Below are 9,123 nucleotides of genomic sequence, written 5' to 3' on the forward strand. Positions count from 1 at the left end.
GGAAGGAATACTAGACTAGGAACCAGAGAATCTGAGTTCCAATATTTTGTCAGTTATAACATGAGTGATATTTTCTGAGACCTGAGACATACAGCACCTCCTTGTGTGTGCTCTTCACAGCCACCCTCTGAGGAAAGAGTTCCAATCATTTCCTTTCTATAAATGACTGAACACAGGCTGGGAGTAAATTACCTTCACACTCGAGGAGGTGAGCCGGGAGACCAGCCCAGACATGACCCAGAAACTGTGCTTTGGACCACGACCAAGTGTGCAATGTCTCATTTTCCTCAAGCTGCTTTCTCATCTACAAAAATCCTGGCTCTTTCACTTTGCCCTACCAGGCATCAATTTGCACACATTGTTTTGCATTCTGCAAAGGAAAGTTTTGTTGCAGGATCGTTGAGTGCAAAGGTCAAGAAAGAGTTCTTGAGATTTTACGGTGCAATTTAGTTTATTTTGACCACATGGGGACCAGAGCCGTGAGCAGAATGAGCTGCACTTTTGCTGTATGAAGCTGGTGTTTTACGCTTAATGCTCAAGGGGAAGGGGACCTGCAGGGTGTATTACATCATAAATGTCTTCTTCGAATTTCTACTCCTAAAACAACTTTCCCAAGATTTCCCTGGTGCTGGGGACCTGGGTGGCTCGGTCAGTCATGATCTCATGGTCTCAGGGTCCTGGGATTGAGCCTGAGTCGGGCTCCCAGCCCAGAGGGGAGTCTGCTTCTCCCTCTGCCCCTCCCCCCGCTCATGAATGCTCTCTCTCTCTCTTTCTCTCTCTCAAATAAATAAATAAAATCTTAAAAAAAATTTTCTTAGATGCTTAGCCTTACTGATATTACTTATCAGTGAGATGACAGGCAGTCATGAACCCCTATAAGAATGTAGCAACCAGCGGATATTTGATCCTTACCAGAACCATGCAGGCTACAGGTCAGCCTTCTGGGCTAAAGGTGAATATTTTTCTGCTTCCATCCCTCATCACCTTCAAGGAGAAAGACTCTTGGTGCAGAGGCCCGCAAAGCAGAGGGCTGAGAAGACAGCGAGGGAAACACGTGACACCCGGTGACACGGCTCAAGAGGAGACGCAGTGAGATGTAGTGAGGACTCCCAGCAGTGAGACAGCTTGTTTGATCTGGATCTCCTGAGGACCTGAAGCGACACTGCAGTAAGTCTGCAGATGACCAGTGATGTACATAATTTGAACACAGAGCACCCACTCAGAGTAAATTATTGTCAGATAAAAGCTCACAAACAACTTGACAAAATTTGTGATTGTGTAGATGTTCTTGTTTGTTGATAAAACTTGGCTAGATCTTCAGGGATACTGTGTTCCTGCAAAACCACAGGGTGAGACACTCAGAAGGAAGCTAATCTGCCTAGGAAAGGCTAAGTTTACCTAACACATAAGGCCCGATGAAGCTGAATTCATGCTGGGAATACAAGACAAGCAATAAGTGTCTTAAGACAAGCATCCAACGTAGCTGGACCTCCTGATTCTCTTCAACGTACCCTTATGCTTTGCTGCCAAATAAAACATTTCATGCATAGTACAAGACACAAGGTATTCTCCTGTTTTGTGAAAAGCACTTCAACACAGTGAATTTGAGTGGGAATGAAACACCCAATTAGCAGCCAGGAAAGTTTTGCAACTTTGGGGAGCTCTGGGGGGATAGCATGTCAGGGTAAACAGTGTTCTCCCGGGGGACCTGCAACCAGAGACATTCCATTTCAGTAAGGAATCAGTCCATGATGAATTACAGAACATCCTACCCAAAATGAGACTGAACAGTAAATGAGCTTGATTGATTCATGTGATGAAGTGTACAAAGCAAGTCAGTCCTAGAGCTTCAGGTGAGGGTTGATCCAGCAGTTCAGCCAGGTCATCAAGAGCCCCCTTTCCCTCTGCTGCCCTGCTCTGCCTTCCACAGTGTTGCCTGGGTCCTCCAATGGTCTCAAGATGCCTGCCAGAAATTCCCAGGGTTTCTTGCTCCCTCATGTATTCCCATCCATCTGGGGAAAGCATCATCTCTCCAACTGTCTCAGGCAATGTCCTGCGATGGTTAAACAGATGGTGAACTTAAATGTCCAGGCACTACCTGGATTAAACATTATTTATCGGTGTTATCGATGTTTCCAAAAGTTACTAGCATTGAATTGGTGGACTCAGTAAATAGGTCTCCCCCACCCCTGCTGCTAGTGGGCATCATCCAATCCATGGAGGACCTGAATAGAACAAAAGGCAAAGGGATGAGGAATTCACCCTGTTTCCTGTCTCACTGATTGACCTGCAATTTCTCATTTCATCTTCTCAGGTCTCTGCACTGGGACTTGAACCATCAGCTCCCCTGGTCCTCAGACCCTCGAATTCGGACTGCAGTTCCACTGGTTTTCCTGAATCTCCAGCTTGCAGACGGCAGACGACAGAGGGCAGACTTCTCAGCCTCTATAATCCTGTCAGCTAACTCCTCATAATAATTATATATATTTCTCCATCCCACTGGTCCTGTTTTTCTGGAGGACACTGACTAATACATGCCCTGAGATTTATTCTAATTATATGGGTTTGAGTCACATCCCACTCCAACTAATACACAGCCAAGGAGTGAGAATGTGCCAATGCGGTTAGCTGCAGTCCTATGTTTCATCCCTTAAATTGGGGGCAGAATCCATTTCTCTGAAATCTCATTGATTCCCCAGTCAGAAATTACCAACTATGAAGAAAGGAGAAGACAGGCAGAAACGTCCACAATAAACATTAATGCTATCTGACTCGTCCACGGCACACAAGACATTTAGTTTGCACACATTTAAGGGTAGCTTATCATTAACTAAATGTTTTGTAACTCTAAATATGAAAAAAATTAATGAATTTAATTAAAGAACTGCAAAGTCCCTTCAACGATATTAATATAGGCTCTAAGTACTTTCAAGAAAATAGCTGCATACCTTCATTATTTTCTTTTAAACTCTTTTGCACACACACGGGAAGGAGTACTGGGCTAAGCTCTTCGAGGGACTCAAAGGTGCTGTAGGAACATGGAGCAAACACAGGCCACCAGGATTTTCAGCTCAGTCTTTGTGCTCCCAAGGCCCTGATGTGATTCATTCAAATGAGCGCATTAAGTTTCCTTGTTTCAAGAAATTACAATCGTCTTATGTGCGTATATTTAATAAACAGATTCCCCTTCTGACCAGAGTGACTCAGGCAGTCACACATTTAGGTCAAGGCAACAATAGGATTTCAGTTGTCTGCAAATACTCCTGTCATCTTTGATGAGACCGTGAACTCTCCAGAGCTACTCCTGGTTAAGGATTTTGGAGGGTGTCCCATACTTCCTCAGAATCTTTGACCTCAGGTAAAGCCAGATAAGCAACGTGCCTTATTTCCTCCAAGGGATTGAACTGCACACTTCACATTTCAGATCTAAAGTCACTCATCTGAAAAGTGAACTAAGGGGTCTGTTCATTTAGATCAGAGGAAGGGTAGAAAGGCAAAGGGCAAAGCCATGAGTTACTCCGAGGCAGAATGAGGGGTGAATTCTGTGTTGTTATGATCCAGGCCCCAAACTCACAGTTGATACAGTCCTCAAATGTGATTCATGAATATGCTGAGAAGGGAAAGTGTGGGGAAGTGCTGAGCTGGACATTTCACATGCTTGGTTTTGTGGCAAGAGGCCCCAGGTCTGCAGATCATGTTACTGGAGAAAGGCTCTGACTTTGAGTTGGACAATGACCCCCTGAGGCTGGCACCCAATGAGGTGGGTCCCTGACACCGTGCCCTGAGCCTCTTCACCTTGCACTAGCCTGTTTCCAGGCTTTTCTCTTTTCTCCTCGCCCTTTCCGACACTTTCCCCGTGTCTCTCACATGTGCCTTGTATGACGTAATTTGTAATCACTCGTGATAAGCATCCAGTTGAACCCAGGCCAGGCCCAAGGGCCATAATCCAGACCAAGCCCTAGGTTTGTCTTGACTCCAAATAGGATGCCAACATCCAGAGCCTCAATGCTTAAGTTCAAAAGAAAATGATTTAATTAACCAATTAATTAAATGTAATTTAATTAACCTAATTAAATGTAATTTTTAAATTATCTCTCTCTCTCTCTGGACTCATTCAGAGGACTGCTATAAGACATAGGAGATAAAGTTTTATTTGAACATCTTCCTTTTTCTACTATTTTTCTACCGTTCCCATATATTAAAAATGAAAGTTAACTATACTTTCCTGGAATTCCTAGTCTATTAAAAGTATTGAATGGTGTAAATTGACAACGCATGGATTTCTCATTCTGAGAATATTCCATTCCTGGAAACCATGGGACTGATGCATAATTATCCAAAGACCAAGGTAGTGTAATGGATAGAACACCCAGCTCCCTCTGGCCTAAGTCAGTCATCTGTCTTATATTTCCCAGATATAAAACAGTACTAATGGTTCATCCACATATTTGTGGCAATTAGCAAACAATTATGAGGTATTTTTAAATTATTTTAAAATCTAAAAGCATGATAAACCACTTGATGGGCTCCTAACCAATCCATGAAAAAAGGAGAGCTTTATCTTCCTGAAGTCTGCACAAATGTAAGTTGAGCCCCAAAAGAGTGTTAATAGGTACCTCCCATTTCTTTCATTACAATTATAACTCAGTGCAATCCAGGAAAAATTGACTAAATGCCCTATATGCTGGGTGCTGGGCCTTTGGTTTCAATTTACTAGGAAGCTGAAACTGGGGAGCAGAGAACATTCATAAAGTCATTCAGGTCATGTGAACCTCAAAAGGGCATGGTGCACTAGAGACAAATGGCTTAAGGAAGGTCACAGCTGTGCTCCAGCCCCACATACCTTCTGCTTTTCTATGATACTCCGAGCGGTCAGGGGAAAGACGAGAGAAATGAACAGCACGTTTGCTGCCCCTGCCACAGTTTCTCTCCAGAAAACATTCAAGGTGTTTTTGCTCTTAACATGCTCGATCTTTAACACAAACTGAGGATAGAGCGTCCATGCTTTGCCTCCTTCCTAACTTGTCCTCGCACCTCACACGAAGACACTCAAGATACTCAGGTGCGTCCCCAGTCCCTCCTAAAGGAATCCAGGTGTCTGCACCTCCCAAAAATCCACATCACTGTGTAGACAAGGACACAGGATGAGCAAGTGACAGGTGCTTACAGGGAAACAAGGGACTCCAGGCAGACGGAAGGATGACTGATTTGTCACCTCACTGATTACCAAGGTCGATCCGGCTGATAGAAGTTCCTAGGTCCTCCTAGCCTGGAGGCCACTGGAAGCACAGAAGGACCCACAGAACTGCTCTCAAAAATCGATTTCATTCATGGTCACACTCACTTACTCCCGATATATTCTGCCACACAACCACTTGGTTGCAAAACATAACCCCTCAGATGTCCACTTGCTGCTGTCTTTCCAAGGAATGTTCCTTGTACACTATGTGTCTTCAATCCAAACTATATTGCACTAACTATATTTCTGGTCTCATGTGGTTCACATTGTAGCTCCGTTCAGGACAGCAGAATCCTCAAAGTTGGCAGAACTCTTTTCCCAGTGGAGCAAATAAAGTAGAAGAACATCAAACATTACAGCAGACACCAGGAAGGAAATCACAGTGGTGGACGGACCTTCAGATAGGAAGGGACTAGGGAGGGGTCTTGACAGTTAGGATGAAAAGGAGGAAAAAGAAAGAAGAAGGAAAGGAAGAAAAATATTGTAATACATCCAGAGGAATTGTGTTTTGGGTACTCTGTGGTGTGTGGACACCCTCTTCTGCTACATTCATGCAGCTCTCCTGATGGACAATCTTCCTGCCCCCTGAACCACTCTGCCCCCCTTCTCCCGGGTCACTTCCACAGTCCTCTGTCATAGCTCATATCCTGCTCTGGGGACATGTACGTGCATTTCTGTCCCCTCCTCCTGAATGTGAGCTTGTGACTTAAGGAGATTCAGGATGAGTGAAGCACCACTGCATTTGATTTGCCATAATTAAATCTGTTTCTTCAGGGTCTATTCTTAGTAAAAGAAAGAACACATGGTGCATCCTGTTTCCAGGAGCTGGGTAGGCACTGGTCACCACCTGGCCCTTCTACCTCTAGTCTCTTTGGGGTCGACCTCTCTCAAAAGAAAACCAATTTCCATTTGAAGTGTAGATTAGATTGGCTCCAGCAAGGATGAATTGCAGATCAATGACACACGCACAAAACAGTTTTTAAAAAAAACCAAATGGTTACATAGCTGTCTCATTGTGCCAAGAGTTGCCCTGACGTATTTGACAAATACTTCTCATGTAACCTCATAAGCATTCTGTGAGGTGGGTGCTGTTAACCCCCTTTACCGAGACCACAGTGAGTCGAGTAGGGCCACCCAATGCCACTCAAGTCTGTGGCAGAGGGGCTTTGTCCATTCTGCAGCTTTCTCTACAATAACGCTGCCTATGGGTTTGGAGCCTGAGTTAAAAAAAAGAAAAGAAGAGAAAAAAAGAAAAAAAGAAAGAAAAGGAAAAAAAATGTGTTACATAAGCTAAAGATTTATTATATCAAATTAGTTTATTGTCACCAAAAGGAAAATGTGCTAACTATTAAGAATGCAATTTAGAGGTTATGTCTTTGAATTGCATGTTTGAAGTTATATTATCCAGTTTCTTAGGCAACCGATGAAACTTCAACAGCCCAGTGTCATGTAACCTGTCAGAGTATTTTGCTTTATGGTTTTATCAGTTGCTTTTTTCTCCCCATGAATAGAGAAGAGGCGTTCAAAATAATTTGGCATCAAATAAGCAATGCAATATTTTATGTTCTTTTTTTTGAAGAAGAAGAAGAAATCTTTACTCAATTCTGTGCTATATCTAAAGATGTAGAATATGGTAAAATGAGAAGTGATTTGTGGCACACTTCAATGAAATTTAATAATTGAGGATTGTTTGCATAAAAACACCGGAACGGGGTGGAACGGAGCGACGCGCTATCTCAAAGCGGCAGGCATCACCAGGAGCGTCCGGGTAGACTTCGGCGCAACCAGTCCCTCGAGCAACCTCGCCTTGCTTAGCCCAACGGCGCGCGAAAGCAGGGTCAGACGCTGTGCCTGAAGGGCGATGGCAGGAGAGACAGGGAGACAGTCTAGCTGAGAACCCTAAGAGCTGCGGAGGATCTGTTAGGTTTGAAGGTCATACTGCAAAACTTCCATTCAGTCAATTACACGTATTGGCCTTTTACCTACCCTTCCTACACTTCAAACTACCCTTCCTACACTTCAAACTACGGTTTGGGTGCGAGCCACTTAACCTCTCCAAATGTCATTTTCTTCAGCTGTAAAGTGTTACCCTCCATCCTAAGTCTATAGTAAGGGCTAAGTCAAACGGAGTAAGCATCATTATTATTTTTAGGGGAGAGGACGGGCTGGCAGGGGAGGGGGATGGCCTACAGAGTCTGACTTTGGAACCTCCATCTGTCTGCCACTTACCCCCTGAGAGACTTGGGAGGCTTCAAGCCTGAGCGTCTTCATGTATAAATGGAATAGCGACAATCTGTGTAGGTGATGATGAGGACTGCAGGAATCAATGCATGTGACGGACACTAGCCCAATGCCTTCCATAAAGAAAACGTTCCTGTCGTTCTTACCATAATGATTGATTTTATACTCACAAATCTAACAAGTTATTTTTGACTTTTAACTTACTATGAGGGTTGAATATCATTTGTCTTTTACTCTCCCACATTTAATCAATTTGTCAATTGCCCTTGTTTTAAAATTCTCTCCTCTCTGCATACTTAGATTTTAACATGACTTGGTTGAAATTAACCAGATGCTGACCTAGCCATTCAGGAAGAGTAATTTAGAGGCCTCTGCTGCAGTCATATTGGGGGCATATGGCTGGGTTCAGCCTGGTAAAATGTGGACACATGAGAGGTTCCAGGGGCCCTCTGGGGAGCTCGTGTTGGGAACGGTGACATCACAGGATGGCAGAGAGCCTCCCAGGAGAGCTATTTCTAGCCTAGACTGGACTCGGCATGCCCTAGAAAGACACTTTTATTGGGTTGAAACTCTTAAATGCCATGGTTTATTTTCATCACTTCACAGCCTAGCTTACTCCAGCAACCAAGCAGAACTGAGAGTATGCATGAGTAGTGAGGAAAAGGTGCCAGAAAGATCAGGGGGGAAATAAGCAGTACACAGGAGAGAGCTGAGGGGGAATGGAGTGAGGGAGAGGGGCAACGCTGAACGTGCAGAGCTTGATGCAAGTGTTTGCATGACGAAACTCAGATTAAATTCATTTGAATCAAGCCCTTACCCGAATTGAATTAAATCTCAGATACATCATTGACTTTTATGAATAAAATAAAAAGTGACACAGTGGAAAGGAGTGGGTTTTGGAGAGAGGTAACGTGGAAGGAGAGAAGTGCCTGTCTGAATTGAAGGCAGCACAGTGAAGGTGGACACAACTGGACATGAGAGATGTCGGGGCGAGAGGCGGCTTTCAGACCATCTCATTGGATCCTTCTAGTCTACAGCTGTGGAAAGAGAGCCGCAGAGAGGCACTGTGGTTTTCCTTTAGCCCAATTTCCAGTTTCCCACCCAGAACGGGACTTCCCAACACACACCTAAAGCGACCCCTCCCGGTCAGCTATGTGCCACAATACCTAGAGAGAAAAACCAAACACTTACTTACCTACACGGGCTTAAAAGTTAGACTTTGTGAAGGCATTCTCCATAAAAGTCCAGGATAGCCTCTCTCAATGGACTGTTCACAAATGCAGTATTTACAAAGAGACATTTTCTCTAATTACGTAGGCCCAGGAGATTGTCTCAACTTGTAAATGCCCACGGAAGCAACTTTTCAGTGAGGGGTTCCATGAACTCTCCCCTGGGAAGCATGTGCATAATAAATGCATGGACTTCAGCCAGCATTAATCAGTCTTAATGCCGCTGTCGGTAACCATTATGGAGAATCACAAGGGTCCCCTTGCGGGCACACAGCTGAAACCAAAGGGACGCGGAGTCCACCTGCAGGAACAGACTTTGTGCAGCGACAATGGTCCATTCCCTCCTGAATGAACTCACCCTTAATGAGTGTGTCACCCTCGGAAGCTACCAGCCACCCCACCAGTCAGCCGTTA

The 9,123-nt window shown here is 44.3% G+C and overlaps 1 long non-coding RNA gene across 1 annotated transcript; it reads right to left on the minus strand.

Moving 5' to 3' along the window:
* Positions 1 to 1,032: 1,032 nt before the first annotated feature.
* On the minus strand, positions 1,033 to 6,442 carry LOC141374373 (uncharacterized). Its single transcript, XR_012381196.1, has 3 exons — positions 6,241 to 6,442; positions 2,949 to 3,094; positions 1,033 to 1,334 (listed from the first exon to the last, which is right to left on the minus strand). It is a non-coding gene; the product is annotated as an uncharacterized lncRNA (long non-coding RNA).
* Positions 6,443 to 9,123: the final 2,681 nt, after the last annotated feature.

Source organism: Callorhinus ursinus, unplaced genomic scaffold, assembly GCF_003265705.2.
Source record: "Callorhinus ursinus isolate GAN/ISIS: 27379988/994484 unplaced genomic scaffold, GSC_fseal_2.0 scaffold17, whole genome shotgun sequence".
Taxonomy (NCBI): domain Eukaryota; kingdom Metazoa; phylum Chordata; class Mammalia; order Carnivora; family Otariidae; genus Callorhinus; species Callorhinus ursinus.